This window comes from Melospiza melodia, unplaced genomic scaffold, assembly GCF_035770615.1.
Source record: "Melospiza melodia melodia isolate bMelMel2 unplaced genomic scaffold, bMelMel2.pri scaffold_46, whole genome shotgun sequence".
NCBI classification, from domain to species: domain Eukaryota; kingdom Metazoa; phylum Chordata; class Aves; order Passeriformes; family Passerellidae; genus Melospiza; species Melospiza melodia.
In genome coordinates this window covers 1,790,160-1,809,988 of record NW_026948783.1, presented here as the reverse complement: position 1 = coordinate 1,809,988, position 19,829 = coordinate 1,790,160, and positions in this window count along the sequence as shown.

Genomic DNA, 19,829 nt, shown 5'->3' with positions numbered 1-19,829 from the left:
CCAGGCAAACTCCAGCCAGTCTAAGCTGCCCTCAGAGGCAGCAGGAACACCCAGAACAATCTCTTGCTGCCTCGGAGCACTGCCAGCACTTCTGTGACACTAAACTGAGCAGAACCCTTTGGTACAGCTGTGCTGACACGTGCACACAACACACTGTCCCTCAGATGAGAAAGATACCAGACGTACTCTGCTGCTCCAGGGAGTCACCCGCCATCTCCTGTTGCTGAGCAGCAGCTGGGTCAGCACGGCAGGTGAACCAAGGGCTCAGGCTCCACTTCTTCAGCTGGAGAGCAAAGGCTCCTTGGGACAGCACTGCTGCTTCTGCAGCAGCTTCAGTGTCAGAGTCAGTGTAGATCTGAGACAAGAAATGAGTTGATGTCAGGAAGGTGTGGCAGAGATTGCCCTGAAATGCAAGAGAGATTGCCATTTGAAATGCAAGCCCTTAGGAAGCTGCTGTCAGCCACAGGCCGAGCTCTTCAACTGGATTGCTTTGGATGTCCACTTGTGAAACCAAATGGTCAAAACCAAAGGCTGCTTTTACTCGAGTTCATAGCCAGTTTCTTGTTCTAAAGGATGACTGCAGCAACGACCGCTCCACTTCCTCCCAAAGACTCCTTTCCCCCTCCTAGGTCTGCAGATACATTTGCAGCTCCTCATTCTGATATTCTACCTCCTGCCATGAACTTCTCTTTTTCTGCACCTTCCTCGGGACGAGCTTATCCTGCAGCATCTCTGGGTGGGTCAGTTCCTGGGCCTCATGCCACCCTCGGGGCTCTTGGTTGCCCGTCATTTGCTGGAACTCTCTGCAGGCTGCCGGGTAGGATGGCGACACTTCCACCTCAAGTCAAACAGAACAAAGCAGTCAGAGACTACAGCTTGTGCCCATCAGCCAGGAGTCATCAACTGGGAAGAAAGTAAAGGACAGGAGCATTCACAAGGGATACAGACAGCTTGTAGCTCGTATTCCAAATCTATGTGAGTGACCATGTTCACCTGCAAAAACACCTCAAGAAACAAGGTCACCTGGAAGAAGCCAGCAGGAGTTCATTCGGGTGACTGCTGGCTAAATGGCCAGAGGAGTAATGCCACTGCCTAGAGCATCATCTGAGATCCAGCAGAGCAGGAAGTGTCCTTGAGAGCAGCTCTGACAGAGGCCTCATCAGGATGGCCCTCAGAGGCATCACCCACACCCCTGCTGCTGCTCTGCACTGGAAAGGCAGGGCAGGCAGAAACCACCCCTTGGGTGACTGCAGTGCTGATTGCTATTTCACTTGCTTTCCTAGAGCCTTTTGCTCCTGAAGGAGGTGATTCATTTTCTCTTTGATGTTTTTAATTTTTTCATCTAGCCTCTTCTTCCTTGTCTTTATCCTAGTCTCAGTTTCTTGCAGCTGTGCCTCCATCTGTTCGTCAATTTTCTGTAAAAAAAAACGGAAAGGACTCTCTTTCATGAGTGGAGTGGCTGCCATTCCTTCATTCACCTGTTTTTGTTGATTGCCCCTCTGCATAGGGAGATTCTTCTCCTCTTGAATGTCTTCATTCCTCCTCTTCACTGCCATGATGGCACTCTGAGCTTCAGGCAGCTCTGCTTGTGGCTCTGCCTTGATGTTCTGTACACACAAAAGCAGAGCAAGTGACTGAGAGCTGCCATCAAGCTCAGCTTTTCCCTCTTTTAGCCTAAAAATCACATTTATTCAGCCCCTTCTTTCTGCTTTTCCACTCAGCTCTGCTTCCACTGTAACCCTCCTGTCCTGGTGCTGATCTCTGCAGATTGCAAGGCTCTGTGCTTCCATTGCCTGCGGGACTCCTGGCCTCCTCAGTCCCAGGAACTCTGGTTTATGCCCCTCTCCCTGCCCTTCCCTCTGTCCCCTGGCCAATCAGGCTTACCTGGCCATTCTCCTGTGGCTCTTCCACCTGCTGCCTGAGCTGCTCTTCCTGCTCTCGGGCTGGGAACAGCTCTCCCTGAGTCTGGCATGGCAGCTCAGATGAGGCAGTGTGCTCCTGCTCTTTCTCTAGAAGCACCTGCACAGAAAGCAAGAGAAGATGGGTTTCAACTTCCCATACGCCCTTTGTGGGCCAAGACTCAAAGGCTGCTGGGCTCACACATTCCCAAAGCACTGTGCTGCTGCTCTCCTGGGTCGTTCTCTGCCCGAGGGGAGGCACAGATTCCACAGTGACCCTGGCCCTACAGTCAGGGGCCATCTGGGACTGAAGCTCCAGCAGCCTCTCAGGCAGCTGACAGGGAAGGGGTGGCATTTCTCAAGGGTCTGGTGAGGGCCTCCCTCTGCTTCTGCCATGTCCTGCTTGTCTTTCAGTAGTGACTGACACCCCGCCCTGTCCCACAGCTCCATCCTGGCTCTGCAGGGGCTTCCTGGGTGAGCTCACTCCTTGTGAGAGACACTTCTGGAGTTCACCTTCTCTTCAGGCCTGCACCAGCATTCCTCCCTCCTGACATCCCCACTCTTGTTAGAAAACCGGGTCATCCAGGAGATAAGGATGCATGCAAAGATCTCTGATGGAAGTCAGAGAACCTCTATGGCCATCTCAGTATATGGAGGAGGACCAAGGTTTTTCTTCTCCCTCTTTTGTCAACTGAGAATTCTGACCAGCACTAACAGAGTTTCTCATAGGGCCCCATTAATGAATGCACTCACACAGCCCTGGGGATGCCAGTGAAGGAAACCATGTGTCATGTAATGTGTGTATGAGCAAAGTCACCAGACCCCAGCTACAGCATGGGATAGTTCCACTCCCTTAGGAAATGCAAAAATTTAAAGGATAAAAAGAAGGCTTCAGGGCACAAGAAGTTGGAGAGGAAAACAGGAGGGGCAGAAACAACCATCTCTGGAGGGGGAAACATCTCTGCCTGCTCAGGATCCATCAACGGAACTTGTCGCTACTCCTCTCCTGAAGGGATGGCTTTAGGTGAGCTTTGCATCTTCCACTGCTTTGGAGCAGAGCCAGAAAGATTCAAATAGATAGATAGACAGATCTCACTTTTATAATCTCTCTTTACTCTTTACTATGCTGTGGTATTTACATTCTTTGAACACAGAGAGATATAATTCCCTCTCCTAGGTTTTTTTTTAAGGGAAGGTAGTGAGAAACTTAGAGAAGAAGAGAAAACAATTATCTCTACTGGCTGTTCTTGTTGTTTAGTACATGTAGAATGTGTTATAGTGATTGTTTACTGAAAGTGATTTGTTAATTGGATTTTAGTGATAGTTGTTTAGCTTGATTAGCTAATTAGATAAAAGCTGTGTCATGACTTTCTGGAGACAGTCACAAGTTTTTCTTTAGTAGCTTTTTAGTATAGTATCTCTTTAGTATAGTTTTAATATAGTACTAGTGTAATATAACATAGCTTAAGAAAGCATTTCTTTAACCTTCTAAATCATAGAGTCAAAGCACATTATTCCCCACGTGGGGGTCACCCTGAATCAATTCTGTCCTTTCTGTCACTACACACATCAGCACTCGGCAGCAGTGCCCCAATCAGCAGCCATCCTGAACTTGCTCTCCTGTTGCTTCAGTAACCCACACTCTTGGGGAATCTGGAGCGTGTCGGTCCTTATGGAATGCAACCAGACCCAGAGCATTGCACTGGGAACTGCACTCTTTGTGCATCTGTGCTCGGGCAAGTTCTTCTCTTGGACTCGACCACACTGATGGTGCTGAAGTGGCTGGAATCAGAAATGCAGCCCAGCCCCTCCAGCTCCTCTAATCTCTGAGCACCAGCTGGAATGCCAGGGCATTGATTTCCTGCTCAATTCCCAAACACAACAAACACTGATTCCCTGGGCAGCCAAAAGACACAGGAGTCATTAACCTGAAAGTGATGTGTTTCTGTCAGTGCTGGAAAAGGGCAGGAAAGATTGAGAAAAAGCTCCCTTGCTCCCTGGAGAAGGAGAAATTACCCAAGGCTTGTCCTTCTAGCAAACAAACAAATAAACAAAATATGAAAGTGTTACCCACTCCAGTGTCTAAAGCACTTGGATGCAGTGAAGGGATGTTTGGCAGGGAAACAGCCCTCGTGCTGAGCATTGGCTCTATGGATCCAAGGCAGGGATCAATGGCAGTCTGCCTGAAGGTCCCTCATGAGCCCCCATTGTCCAGGCTAAAGCTCCCTCAGCACCTCCTCCCTGGCCTTGTGCTGCACCCCTTGCCCAGCTCCCCTGTCCCTCTGTGCCCACGCTGCAGCCCCTCCATGACTTTCTGCTTCCCAGGGCCCACAGCTGCACACAGCACTCCAGCTGTGGCCGCAGCGCTGCCCAGCACAGGGCCACGCTCCCTGCCCTGCTCCTGCTGCCCCACTGCTGCTGGCACAGCCGCCGTGCTCTTGGCCTTCTTGGGCCCCCTGGCCCCACGCTGCCTCATCTTCAGCTGCTCACGGCCGCCAGCCCTGCGTCCTTTGGGCCCACGCAGCTCCCCAGCCACAAAGGTGCCCATTGCGCTTCAGATACTGCAGGCACCATTGCAAGATGGCCTTCCTGTTCTACAACGACATCTTCTAAGTACATATCATAAAGTTTGATAAGAATAGAATTGTAAGGCACTCTGACAAAATCAAAATGGTCTAACTCAACTGTACAGGAAATTGCTCTTAAGTAAATATTCCACTCTATCTGCCGTCAGCAAGCAAGGTTCTCTCTGCAAAACTGGATTTGTAGTTCTTCAAAGCTCTGAGATGGAAATTTTAAAATATCCACTTATGCCTTTGTTATTTTTGTTGCAGGCATGAAAATTGATTTTCTTTCAGCCTTCCTAGCTGGCCCTCTACACGCTATTGCTACTGACCAAGCTCTCAACTTCCTCTACAATTCTTAAACACCAGGAACATGAAATGTTCCTTTCTCACTCACCTCAGGGTCAGCACTGCTGATTACACGCTTCAGGTGACCTGTAGTGGGCAGGGAAAATGAACCAGATGGTGTGTGAAAACTGCTTGGGCTGCTGAATCCAACAGAAAAGTCAACCCAAACAGAGAAGATTTCCCATTTTGTAACATCCCTCCAGGAGGTATATTTCATTCACACAGCCAGCAAGGAATCAGGACAGTATTCTTGCTTTTGCCTATACTTCAACCTGTTTAGCCAGTAAATGAATACAAACATGACCAAGAAAATCCAAATTGTTCTTTAACACTCAATGCTCCTGTTCTAGAAAACACATAAAACAGCTTTTTAAATCCACTCCTTCAGGTCTTTTTTTTTGGTTTTTTTTGTGTTTTTGGTTTTTTTTTAACAACTGCATGCACTAATTCTCTTTTATTTGCTGGAAATGCTTGCCCAGAAATGCTTCCCCAAAATCCCCCTGAGCTGTGGCAGACACTCACTGCTATAGAGTTTGCATTTCCTTGCAAAGAGAATCACTAGTTAAGCACTTGGTAAAGGGTCAAGTTAGACAGTTAAATCCTTTCATGACAAAATTTAAACAGAAATAAGCTTTCCCTGAATTCTGGGAACAACTGCAGAGATTTTAAAAGGCATTCCAAGAAGGTCTGCCAGTCTGCATTTTCAAAGGTGTCTTGCTTGTCCCAGCAAACTGAGGAAATGACAGACTCTGCTGCCACAGACTCTCCCGTGCAGGGAACGGAAGCCCTGCAGGTTCCCCTGCAAATGCTGCCCCTGTGGCTACAGACACCCCCTTTGTAGCTGAACGTCATGACGGGAGCTTTACCAAAGCACTGGCATCCTAATGCTCTTTCTGTTTCAAAATCAGAAACTCAGTCACTAAGAAAGAGCAGGAAGACATACAAAAGCCAGGTTAGTTTACACCCTAACCAAGCAGAAGGGAAACCTCTACTTACGTGCTAAGTGCGTTATATAATAAATAGAAAAGGAAACGCCATAAGCAGCAAAAGCTGCTTTGGCAAGGTGGTGAATCATGCTATTAGTGTTGTGCAAGTTTGCCCCAACACTAAAAGAACAAGCCTCTTGTCAGTGGGCAGCTTCCCACTGACAAACACCCGGACCAGGAGGGGACTCCTGCTCAGCAGGCCTTGGGCTGCTCTGACACTCAGGCCTTCCGTGCACCAAGGCAACCTTCTGATGCCACTATGACAACGTGGCAACCATGGCCTGACATCACAAAGGGACAGCTCTTTGTTGGTCTGTGAGTTTATGCACAGCAATAACTAACCTTCCCTACAGCAAACACAAAATAGCCTGGGAAGTTCTTCTCTGTCACAAAGCAGCACAAATTCCCCTCATGAGCCAAACCCTATTGTTCAGGGGATCCAAGAGGAACTCCAAGAGTGTCTCAAGCACCTACAGCCTGTATTCCAGCTGAGCACTCAGATGGGACACAAGCAAAGGAAACCAGACCAAGACAATGGGCCACAGCATTGCACATGTGAGAAATGACTCTCACTTTTAAAATTTTAAAGGTTTAGTAAACCTTAACAAAGGACTGAATAAGAAAAATTATGGCAATGGGAGTCTCTGTGACTAGCAGCCACCTGGTCATTTACAAAAAGGACGCTCTGCCTTTCATACTCTCAGCTCCTCCAAAAGTTTTGTCAGTCAACTCTTTCTCTGCTGTCCATTGGTGGAGATTACATTCCTGCATCCTGACTGGAGGTCAGGTGTTGTTACACCCTGCCTGCTGGTCACAAGCCAGGGCTCTGGTGCGTGTACATCTCTGCCTCTCTTCCCCTTTGGCAGCAGTTGAAATGGCAGCATCTGCCCATCAGCAGCAGCTGCTCCCAGCTGGGAACGCCACTGGCGGTGCGGATTTCCAGAGGCTTCTGTGTGCCAGGGGAAGCCAAGGCAGGAGCGGGTTGAACGGTGCTGGCACTGCTGCTGCTCTGTGCCAGAGAGCCCCGGCTGGGCAGGGCACGGTGCCCACTGCGCTGCGGGCTCCTTCTCCTGCCACAGCTGGGCACACCTGGCAACAAGTCATGACAACCTGTGGGCAAGCCAAGGCGTTTCTGGGGCTGCACTGCTCTGCACACACCCAGCACACCTGCAGCACAGAATTTTAACCCTCAAACAGGTAAACCAAAGGAAACAGGTGGAAAAGATTTCATTTTAACCATTCTTTATGCTTTAATAGGAATGACTAAAATGAAAGTTTCCAAGCAGGGACAATCCACACTGCCAGCTCCGTGTGAGAAAAGAGGCATTACTTTATTTCAGTGCTGGGTGAGTGAGGAATCACTCCCCTGAAAGATGCACACCCACGTGTTAGTATCCATGGAACTAAGACATTACTTTCATTACTTTTATTCACTACTTTGCTGAAACTCACAGGCTAAACATTCTCACAAAGTATTTGACATGTTTAAATCCCTTCCCCAAAATTACTGACATTTAGAGTAGGGGTCTCTTGAGGGTCTCTGCTGGCCATGTGGTGAACATCCCATTCCTCAAATTCTCCTCCCACGGTTAGGAGCCTTCTTCTCCTTGAATGCATTGCCCACTGTCAGTAGGCCCACTATCTTTATTCTCAAGGCTAAGACATCCACTTGCACACATTAACCTCTGGTGTGAGGGAAGGTACGACTAAGCACTGCCTGTTAAAGCTTAACAAATTCACAATTTGTTGCAGGTCAACACTTCCCCAACATCTCTCATTCCTTCTCTGGGAATCAAACACAAGCATTTTGTGATCACTGAGCCCAAGGCTGCCTCCAACCCTCCTGTCACCCAGCAGCCCTTCTCTCCTCACAAACACCAGGCCCAGCAATGCCTTCCCTCACTGGCTCTGTCACCAGCTGTGTCAGGAGTTTTCTGTCACACACTCCAGGACCATCCTGGACTGGTTGCTCTCCGCTGCACTCTGTTGCCAGCAGACATCCCCACCCTGTTCCATGCCCCTTGCAGAACCCTGCACCTGCTGTCCATGGGCACCTGGCAAGGGAGGCACTCACGGCAGAGAGGCACCAGCTTGCCCTGGGCAGGAACCAAAACCCTCTGGGGCACAGCTGCCGGCGTGTGTCTGGCACAGCTCTGCACGCCCCACTCCTCTTGGGCTTTGGGCTGGAAATGCAATTGCACTTTCTGCCTCAGGGAGAAACACCAGGGCTGCACAAACAACGGCCAGCAGGCCACATCCCAAAGGCACTGCAGCATGGAGCTGAGAAGGAAGAAGACCCTTCCCCAATTCCTAACCATACAAAAACCACCATAATGGGGACTTTTAATCTTGTGAATGTAGAGTTGATTCACAGGGTGACAAGGGAATCTTCCAATGGAGTTGAAGTTTGGTAGAGTTTTTATTCTGAGTCCTACTCAGACTGTTGATTTGAAAATTTATTTTAAAATATTTTTAAAAGGTTGTGCAGGCATATGGTTTTGTTCTAATACCAAAATGGCTAGATGAAATGTACTGGCATTTTAATTACATCCAAACTGATTAGTCTGTAAAAGCTCTCCTGCAGAATAGCCACTAAACAAGAAATTCAAATCTGTGGACTGTTGACTTTGCAAATTTCTACTAAACTTATCAGACAATGAGGCATTTTTAGGTAGATCATAGAGCAAACTAATTCCTATGGATAACTTGATTTGGATAAACCTGTTGATTTCAAATTAAAACTGCCAGCACATACTAAGTGGAAATCTGAATACTCACTTCTATGAGCTCTGAATTATTAGATAGTCATTGTTTGCCATATTAACAAAAATTAACATTCTGGCTATTTTTTTACTTACAGTCAGCTCCTCAACACTCTTTGTAACACCAGAAAGAGTTTGTAGCAATGTGAACCATGGGTTGGTGGAGCATTGCAGAAGGCTCCTATGCCAGCACTAAACGTTCACATTTACCATAGCATCACTTCTTGCCTTTAATTCCAAGCTACAGCTCAGTTCCTGCAGTATAGAGTCACACTTGTAGTCTGTATTTGCAGCTGGTTCTTACTTTCCTGTCCAGAAAAAAAAAATGCTTGGTTCTCAACTCAAAATAAAATGAGGAGAGAGTCAGGTTCTGGATAGGTATAGCAAGAACTAAGAAATTTATTTGCAAATATGTTGAAGAGTTGTTTGTACTTGCTGCAAAAACAGCAGATTAAAGACTTGCACTCTAACTTGCAAGCTGAGGTTTGCCTGTTCTTTCTGGACTGATTTTTTGAGGCCAGACACTGAAGTAAGAAAATCTTAATCAGTAAGAAAATCCAAACCACAGGAGTAGTTTGGAGAATATTGTAAATTATTCTGTCATGATGCTTTTTGCCTGAAAGTTCTGGCCATCATCCAATTGGAGTAATTAGAGGAGATCGAAGCCATCATACTATGCCTGTGCACACAATTCCTTCCCAGGAGTAACCCATGAAGCAACGCTGACAAACTCACACCAGCAGCTGCTGCCACACAGCCATGAAGCAGAGAATATGTATTTCTGCTACACGTGGACAGCTGAAAATGCCTCTGCTGAGCTAATTTTAGTGACTGCTCACCACAGATGAGACCTTGTGGTCAGTCTCCAACAAGTCAGGGCAGTTAATATTCTGCCTAAATGAAGTGAGTCTAGCAATACATAGACCATGGGGCCTGAGGAAAGCCAGCAGCTGTGGGAGATTTAATTTGTTTCCATATCTTTCTTTTTACTCATTAATTACAATCAATTATTTAAAGAATGGAAACTTTTGGCATACCATTGGCTGGAAGGTTGGTCAGTCTTCCATTCATGACTGCTCTGAAAGCATCACCACAGTGTTTTTATCAGTAGCTCTTCAATCATCATGGCTCACACAGCATTTCCTGCAGCTCTTGCTGGAGTCAGGGAAAGGCACCAGGAGAAGGGGGAGGAAGCTGTGTGCAGAGACTGTGTCAGCTACAGAGAAATTTGTTCCTCTGATTTGGCTGAATGGCTGCAGGAACCTTGCTGGCACTGCTGGCGGGGTGGCCTTTGGCAGGGCTGGGCAGAGTTTGGGGCCCAGGATCCCTCCTCTCGGTGGGACACCAGGGTGAGCAGCCCCTGTCCCAGGCAGGAGCAGAGGTTCTGTGGCTCTGCCCTGGGCACAGGGACCTGCCACTGCCATGAGCTCCTGCCGCGGCTCCTCTGGGGCAGCTCCTGCTCTGCAGCGATGATGGGCGCAGCTGGGGGTGGCTGCAATGGAGGGTGGCTTCCAGTGGGCTCTGCTGGTCTGCCACACTGGAGCCAGCAGAGCTTCTGGAAGGAGTCTCCTCTTGTGAGCTGCTGGAGCTGGAGCTGGCACTGGCCACAGAGCCGCTGTGCTCATCCCTGACAGGCCCAGAGCACAGCAGCCTCTGGGCCTCCTTGCTGCACGATGGCAGTGAGGAGCCATGGACCAGAGGTTCAGTGTGTGTGACTCAGTTTCCTGATAAACTGTGCTCAGAAAACCCTGCATCCCTCCTGCCAGATCTAAGACACTCCAAGAAATCTGTTGGCACGTTGGGAACTCAGAATTGTTTGCATTTTGAACAATTGTCCTATGAGCGCTTTTGATGATTTTTGTCATTTTGTGTTGATTCAGTTGATCCTTCAGAGAAGCTTTCCTAATAATATAAAACACAGGGAACTGTGGAGACCCTGGGGGGGCATTCCCTGGTCTAGAGAGACACCAGAAGCTTCCCTCAAAAAGCTGTTAGACCCCATTGGCTCCTTCCCCTGTTCCTGTGTCTGTTCCTGTGTTCCTGAGCCACACCTTCCCTATTCCCTGATCGGCCCCCTTATCTTTGTACTGCCCCGAGATCAGGGTCAGCCCCCAGGCCCCTGTGGAGACAAAGTGTGGGGGTGCTGGGACCTGAACATCTCCCTGCACAGCTGAATAAAACATCTGTGGAGATCATGCAAAGGTCCTTTTTGCTTCTTTACCCTGGACTATGCTAGCAGCAATTCAGACTGCTCCAGAGGAGAAGCTGCAGTACTGGCACCAAGATTTTGGCAACTTGACCATAGGCACAGAGGGCGTGCAGGATGCTGCTCTGTGAATTCCTTAACCAGCCATCTCTGGTGCTGGCATATTCCCTCCAGCTTCTGGTGCAGCCAGGGCCACCTTTGGGCCAGTAGATGACATTGTTATTTGAAAAATTCGGCCCACTCCTTGGGCAGGAGGCCATCCACAGGCTCTGGTCCTGCAGCCCCTGCTCAGCTGGGGACAGTGTTCCCTGTGGGGAAGATGGAGCAGCCATCACAGGGTCTGGGGCTTGTTTTCAGCAAGGTGGCCAGGCTCTCTCCCTGCTGGACTCTAGCAATTGTTTGGGGGAGCTGATGGCACATTGTATGTAGTCCTGTTCATCCTACTCAGAAAACGTGATAGCTTCTATCATTCTTCTGCAGAGTGGGCACGCTGGATTTCTCTTTGCCCACTGCAGGATGCAGCCCAGGCAGAACAGGTGGTGACAGGGCAGAGAAAAATTCACATCCTTCTTAGTGCCCTGGCAGATGGGGCAGCTCCGTTGTGTCCCCATAGCCATGTCTGTCTGTCCCAGCAGCAGGGAAGAGCTGAGGACCATGAGCTGCTCTCATCAGCAATCTTGCATGGCCAGAGCCCAAGCTCGAGCCAGAGTGGTCCAGGCTCTGTCAGTGCCCAAACATAAGCAGAAAGGGATGTTGTATCACAATCCATTCCTTGGTGAAGGAGGTCCACAGCAGGCTCAAGAGGCACCTCAGACACTCAACAGTCAAGGCAGTAACATATGGACAGGACACAGATGGCAGTTCATGGCTGGGAGAGCATTCGTAGCCATATCCAAGGACAAATTTCCCAGGAACTCTCCATAGCTCTGGGATCTGGCCATCAGCCCTGTCAGAAGCTTCAGCAGAACAACCAGAGTCCTAAAAAGCAGCTTCCAGACACTTTTCCTACCATCCTGCCTGAGTAGCTGGGTTGCTTGCTGCAAAACACTCTTTTTCTTCTCTTCCCCAATGCCCTGTGGACACTTGCAGCCAAAATAAAAAGCTCCTTGCCCTCTGTGTGATGTGATAATACAGTTTTTATATTTCCATGCTGGGATGAAAGAAAGCTGTGCTGTGGGTCAGGAGAGGCCAGGACCCACTTGTCCTTCCTGCAGGCTGAGGTGGTCCCAGCAGATATCTTGATGCTTTTTTGGGGAATGTGTGAGGGGGAGTGGAGGGGGTGACAAAGAGGCCGAGATCACAGAGTGGAAACTCAGCTCCAGAGTGGCAGTGCAGACTCTCCCTGCTGAATGCCTGCTGGGGCTGGCAAAGAAGGAAAATGCCCCAATAACAGCCCAGTGGCACTGTGTCTCAGGGACAGGTACAGGGAGGTGACAACAAACAGCAGCATGGCCCGGTCTCACAGCTTCTAGGAAGCAGTGACAGAGGGGCTCATGTGCCAGAGGTTTCAGAAAGGCTGTCTTCTCAAATGGCCACTCTAAAACCCCTCTCTTTGCCTCTTGGTTTTGTGAATGCTTTTGACAGCCACAGCATCCTGGGGCAATGCATTCCATGATTTCATTAAGCACTCCTTGAAAAGCACCTCCCATTGTTCAACTGAGCTGCCAGCCTGGTCATTTCAGAGGGTGCTGCCTTGGTGGAGAGTAAAATCAATCTTCTGCCTTTCAGGGAGCTGGCTGGGTCCCATTCAGACGTCCTGCTTTGTAGACTTGGTGAGGTTTGCTTGGCAGTTGCCAGCGAGGTGAGAACATTGTTCTGAATTGTCCCCCATACTTCATACACAGTGTGTAGAGTAGGTATGTGCTTGCTCATCTCCATGTGTGCTCAGGGTCTGCCTTCATTTCTGGTTTAGACCTGATATTTCCAATGTCTGTCAGCTGTCTGTAGGATCTGTGGGTACATGCAGCTGTATTTACTGGCAGCTCGGGTATCTGACACTCATCTTTGAGTGTGGTGCCTTCATAATGCAATGTGCAAATGCAGAAACTGAGACACTGATGATGTTAGTTGCCAGAGTCCCAGTCTCTGCCCAAGCTATAATTTAACGCTGCAAATTATTCTGTAGACCTGAGCCTGTGTTTTCTGTTTCCTGGCTGAGTGTTTCAGCTGCTGGTGTTGCTTTTTTGAACAGGAGCACCTGACTCTTTTATCTTTATGACTTTTGCCTTCATGATATGAAAGCAGCTCTTTATTTATTTTCCAGTAAAAGGGCCTAAAAACAAAGATGTGGACATTTTAGAAGGGTAAAATTAATGAAATTTTTATTTACATCTGCAGTAAGCAGCTCTGAAGCCAGAAATTGGTGCCAGAGTAAGCGCCTTTCTATGCTTGTACTCTCCTGCTCTTCCTGTACTTGTATGTTCCTCTGGACACAGTGGGATGTGTTGTCATTTCCTGGGACTTCTGTTGAAGGCAACTGGTTTTCTTTCCAAGGTGATTCTTATGTTTCCCCTCATGGCTTCCCCAGGTGACCAACCTCGGTTCCAAGGTGTCCTGCTCTGCCATTGTCACTCTGGGAGAGCTCTCTGTGACCTTGAAGAAAGACATGGACTCTGAGGTGGATGAGGTTGCTCAGGTCCTTCTCCAGATGGTGTCCAGCTGCCCAGAATTCGTTCAGAAAGCAGCCAGTAAGAGCCTGGGGATCATGGTGCAGAATGTGACTCCTGCATGAGCAATGACTGCTCTCACGGACATGGGAGTCAAGTAGGTTCTTCTTCTTTTAGTGATGTTCTTCACCTTTGTGTGTGTGGGAGGGAGAAGGGGTGAGACAGAGAATGGGAATGGTGGGAGGGAAGGGTCCTGTATCCTGCATCTTCTGTGGACTCAGTGACTTGATTCTCCAACCAACCTCACTTCTGTCCTCTTGCCACCTATTTCTGCCCTCCTGCAGCCCATTAGTTCTCAGAATCACAGAAGTGTAGAATATGGGGAGTTGGAAGGGCCCATCAGGACCATCGTGTCCAGCTCCTGGCCTTGCCCAGAACAGCCCAAGGGTCACACCAAGTGCCTGAGATTGCTGTCCAAATGCTCCTTCAGCCCTGTCAGGCTTGGTGCTGTGACCACTGCCCTGAGGAGCCTGTTCCAGTGCCCAACCACCCTCTGGGTGAAAAACCCTTTTTCCTGATATCCAAACTAAAGCTCCTCTGACTCAGCTTCCTGCTGCTTCCTGCAGTTCTCCCAGCCTGTCAGATTTTCCTAGATGTGGTGATCAGTGGGGAAGGGAAAGTGCCTGCAAAGGCCAAGGATAGAGCCTTGTGCTTCTGTGGGCAGAGGGACAATTGCAATTGCAGCTGTGAGCAGTGTTTGGTATTTCACAGCGCTAACCACAGAGGCCCTGGGAAACCCATGTCTCCTCATGATGCCATTAACTTGGGAAATGAGGAGGGTCCTTGCTGGGGCATGGGCACATGGGGGACAATCTGCTGAGTGTGGCACAGCCTGCACAGCAGGTGCAGCTCCTGCCAAAGGACTCTTGTATGACTGTCCTGGCCTTAGAGCTCTACTTTCTATCCAAACTGATGTTTCATGTTAGCCTTGAGATGATGAATCACTTTACAGGCACCTTCACAGGCTGACAGCCATGGGACAGTTGGAGCAAATGCTGCCTTAAATGTTGGCGCTGGGCCTGATAGTTCCCAAGAGACACTCTCTAGAACAGGACAGCCTGGCTAAACTGCCTGCCACCCTTTTCCTCAGCTTTGCAATAGGGTAAAACATTCAGACGGATCCATTGCCAAGCCCCACAGAAGAAACAGGCTGCATTGCTGGATATTCTGCAACTTCACGACCCACAACGTGTTTTCCCTGCATTTGTTGTTTTCCAAAGTTCTGCAGATTTGGGGATAAAGGGGTGGAACGAGCCTCAATCCTGCTGCAGCTCTGTGTAGTGGGTGCCCTCTGATGGGTCAGCATCAATTGTTCCAAATTTCTAAATTATTCATCTGTCACCTATTTCTTTAATCTTTCTCAGAGTAAATACTGTGAAAGAAATTGAGTATCAGACAGTGCAGGGAGACTGAATTCTCCCTCTTCTGTGCAGGCAGGCCTTGTGTGCAATGCTACCTTTGTGTTTAGCTGAGGACAGAGCCTTGTGCAGGTGTCTGAAGGTGCAGGGAGAGCCCAGGCTCCTTCCCCCAGCAAGGGCAGGGAGCAGCTCTGGCCAAGGCCGGCGCTGCCGCTGCTCCTTGTCCCTGTGCCCAGGGTTTGCTCTCTCCTCCCCAGCAGCCGCCCCGCCCCGGTGCGCGAGTGTGCGGCCCAACTCCTCCTGTCCCTGGTGGAGAGAATTGGAGTCACCCAGCTCGCAGGCACCCCCAGGGCTGAGAGGCTGCCACACGTGGCAGGGAAGCTTGCTCAGGACTGTCACAAGGACACAAGTAATGATCTTCATTTCACCTCCCAAAACAGGAAAACCGCTTTGTGTCTGGCTGTAAAGGTGAAACCACAACAGAGTGGAAACTAAAGGGAATATGAAGTTACCTCATCGTGTGAATAAGGGTCATAGAATCATGGAATATGCTGAGTTGGAAGGGGCCCATCAGGATCATCAAGTCCATCCCCTGCCATGTGCAGTGACCCCAAGAGTCACTCCATGTGCTTGAGAGCATTGTCCAAACTCTTCTTGAGCTCTGTCAGCCTTGGCACTGTGACCACTGCTCTGGGTTGCCTGGGCAAATGGCTGTACTGGGAAACCTGAGGTTGGCCAGCAAAAAGGAGCATTGCCACCTTTTTCCTGTGGCTTGAAGGATTCTTTACTGAGATCCAAAGATCTCAGATCAGCCAGTCCAACACTTTTGTTTAGCCTCAGGTGCACAACACAAAGCCAAAATGTTGGCTAATGTTCATCACTGAAGAATCCCAAACATCCATTTCTCATTAGCTTCAGATTATCCTAGAAATATTTCAGGGGTCTTTAGCCAACATATTCAGTCTTTCTAAACCTGTTCTGCAGATTTCTACAATGCTGTTATCTGTGGCTCAGTGAGCTCCACATTTCTTCTTGAAGAAAACTGTGGTTTCCTACTGGCAAAATCAACCCAAACCACCAAAATCCCCTTCCTTTGGTGATTAAATTCCCATGAATAGCTGCCAAGAACACCAGAGCAACTAGCTGCCCCTGTGCATATCCATAGTATAGAATAATCAATAGGATGCATGAGATGTTTTGTCCTGGCTTCCCTGCCAGTTAAAGAAAGGCAAATTATTGTGCAATGGCAGCAAGACACTGCTAATAGGCTCTGACAACAAAGCAGATGTGTTTTGCTTGTTCCCTGGGATGCTTTGATGCCACAGAAGCGCACCCCGAGTTTCAGAGTGAAATGGTATTTTTCTGTTGCCCCACATTCTCCTCTTGCCTCTTGTGTTCAGCTGACAGCACTGTGCAGTGTCCAGTGAGGTAAATCTCCCTCTTTGCTGAGTAGGTAATGCCGTCTCATGCAAGCACTGCACCTGATGAGTTTAAGGGATCAGCCCCTTCTGTTAACACTCTTCCTGTGTTTGTTCACTTTTGGTTTGTTTCCTTCCTGCCTTCCTTCCTTAGGCATTATGGACAGGAGATGGTGAAGATGTTGCTCAATCATCAACAATTTAAAATGCTTTTGGAACAATCTCTTTCCCCCCATGACCTGGAAGATATTCTGACAAGAATTAAGAAGAAAGTAAGTGCTTGGCAGGAGAAATGTCTCCTTTGTGCAAGTATTGCCACTGCTACTAGGAGATCAAACGTACCCAATGTCTTTAGCTCATTCCTCTTCTGCTGAATCATTTTGCTCCTGGGAATGAGCTGTTAATCCTCAGCCTGTTCATCTGCAGACCTAACTGATATTATTAGGGAAAAAGTGGGGTTTTGAATATTTTCAATATCGGTCACAAAAAGGAAAGGGAAAGAGGAGAAAATGGGTTTACATTTAAGCGTAAGCCCCCACCATGCTCTCCCTACCCTGCCCCATGTAAAGCAATTAAGTGAGAATTGTGCTTCTGAAGATAACGGAGTCTTTGCAAAGGACACTGGAAGTAGTAGTGCCAAGAAAATTCCCATATTTACAAAAGATATCCAAGTCAATCCTAGTTACTACAATGACTGTCTGTCTTTTGGGAATACTGCCCTGCTGTCCAGCCCTGTGGAGCTGGAAGAAGCTTGCTGGAAGAAGCAGCATCGAGTGAAAAATCCTTTGTTTGTTTGGGGGAGGATTTTATATTTTGTTATCGACATTTCAGAAGTGAGCCTGCCTTTGTGCAGGCACAGGGAGAGTGAGTGTTGAACCAAATTGACTTCCAACACAACGGGCCAACCCCCAAAAGAGTCCAATTTTTTCTGTTGATTCCTTTACAAACACTTGTTGCCTACCAGTTTGCATTATTCCCATTTATGGTCAAGACTAAGGAATTTGAGATTTTAGATTGCTGCTCAGTCTGGTAGCACCCATAACCTGCCTTGGGCTATTGAAAACAAAGAGTTGGCATCACTGAATCTCTGGTCTGTTTCCATCTGTAAGTTAGGAAATGTTTCCCTAAGTCTTGGCAGCAGTGATCCTGGTTCTAACTTGTGTTTTCAGCAGGGAATTTCCTGTTTTATATTCTAAAGATTGATGAGGTTTCTCTGTGTCTTTGTAGGAGATGGAAAACCAGAAGGCTGAAGGCCCATCTGTCAGGGAGCCGGTGAAGGAGAGGAACGATGGCTCAGAGGAGCCCCAGGCCACATTGTCTGCTGGCAAACGGTACTGAGCACTTTTCTTAGATGTGACAAAGCACATGACAAGCTTTACATGTCTCTTCCTCAGGAAAAACTGTCTGGCAGAGATGATCAATGCCACAGATTGTTTCCTTTCCCTACTCTAGGATATGCTCTAGGATAAAAAATGTCTACTTCTGCATTGTGCTGAACACAACTTCTCTGGAGGGGTTTCCACAAAAATGGAGAGACAAAAAGACACCCATTGGTGGCAGCTCAGAGGATCCAGTGCAGTGGCAAGGGCAGTGTTGTGGAGGCTGGGAGAGGGCCAAGTTTCTGCTGCCTGACTTGGGACAAGTAAATTCAAACAGTGTTGTAATCATATTGTTGTATATCATATTTCCACAGTCTCATACCTTCTGGGTGGAACATGTGGAATGTGCTATGGAGATTTGTTTACCAAAGGGTAATTTCTTAATTGGCCACTGGTGATGGTGTTTTGGATTCAATTGACCAATGTGGTCTGTCTCTATCAGACTGTCTGTAAGGGCAATGAGTTTCAGCATAGCATAGAATAGCATAGTGATTGATCAGCCTTCTGGAATCATGGAGTCCATGTTAATTATTTCCTCGACAGGGATGCCATGCTACGATAATTATAACCAACAGGTCCTCATTTGGTTTTATTTTCCAGGGTGAAATCTCCCTCTGATGGACACCTCCTACCCCGTGCACAAGCCCAGGTCACGTCACCTCCAGCTTTGGAAGAAACAGAGCTGCTCCAGAAGCTTCACCATCTCCTGGAAGCCAAGGGGTCTCAGACAAGGATGGAAGGAGTGGAACTCCTCCTAGACCTGAGCAAAAACAGCCCCCAGCTCATCTCCACTAACATTGCCCAAGTATCTTCACTGCTCCTTTCCTTTAGCTCCTTTCCTAAGCCTGTAGCAGCAAAGTTAATTCAGTGTGTCTTGGCACTCTGTCCTGGCTGTTTGGGACACGCTGGTCCCTCTTACCCAGAAGAAATTTAATTCAGATCCAGGCTTCAGGACAAGTTGTTTCAGTCCAGCTGTATTTGTCTGGCAGGTGCCTATTGGTGCTGTTCATCAGATGATGGCAGAATTTTCTGCTGGTGTAACTGCTGCTCTCTCCTACTCCCAGCTGGGTGAAGTGAAGGGAATCCAGCCCCTGAAAGCATGGCAATTGTTCTCTAGACCAAAAATGGGTTTGTATAGGGAAGAGAAGTATCAGGCTGGGTTGGTTTAAACCCAGCTGCTTTTTTTAAGAACACTTCTATATACTCCATCTTGTCTTACACAGGCACAGCTCTGGCTACTCATTTCCATCCTTGTTCCTATTCCTCTTGGTAAAGACACTGCTCACCCTTTTTGGGGGTCTTTTTTTCTCTTTGGAAAAGGAGAAAACACAGCTAAGGACTCATCTCTGCCTTCTCCTCCCAGTAGCTGCTTTTTCCCTTTTTCCAGGAAAAGGTGCCTGATAAAGAGGCTGTCAAGGGACTGAACCTGCTCTAATGAGAACTGTACAGCACATGACATTTCAGAAGTCTACTTGTTACTTAGAAAAATGGTCTGGATCCTGGAAGAGTTGATCAGAGCCCTGCACTTCTCCAGACACTGGCTCAGAAACAAACAAAAGAAAACTTAGATCTCCTCCAGCCATAGTTTTGGCAAAATCATAATTGCCCTCAGTACTTGAGGCAACTGTATAGAAAAACAGGCATTGTAAACATCTGCTTCCATTCAAAGCAAAGGTACTCTTTAGCATTTAGAAATGGAATTGATTTAATGATTTATAGATGGAGAGAAATACCATAGGAACTATTCTGTCCCCAGCCAAACCTCTTAAAATCAGAAGAAAATCTTTCAACCAGCATGAGGTTGTGCCACCATTCCAGTGAGTGGCCCACAGGAAAACAGTGAAATTGTGCAAGTGAGTGCTGACCTGACAGAAAGAATCACTCTCATCTTTGACATTGCTGACTGCTACATCCACTCTTCAAACAAGGACATTTGAATCCAGACTTCACGTTGCTTGTTCTCTTCACAGATTTTTGAATATTTTGTCCTGAGAATATCTGAAAGCCACAAAAAAGTGAAGCAGAGGGCGCTGCACGTGCTGGCTGAAATCACAGGAGCCCTGAAAGATGCCTTGAACCCGGTGATCATTGGTTTGGTGGAAGGAATAACAAAGAACCTGAACTCAAAGGATCCCAGGGTTCGTGGGGCAGCTGTGAAAGCACTGGAAGAATCCATTGCTCATTTGGGTAAGGCTGAGCCCTGGCAGGGACTCTCCTCAGCTTCGTCTCTGTCTCTCCTGCACA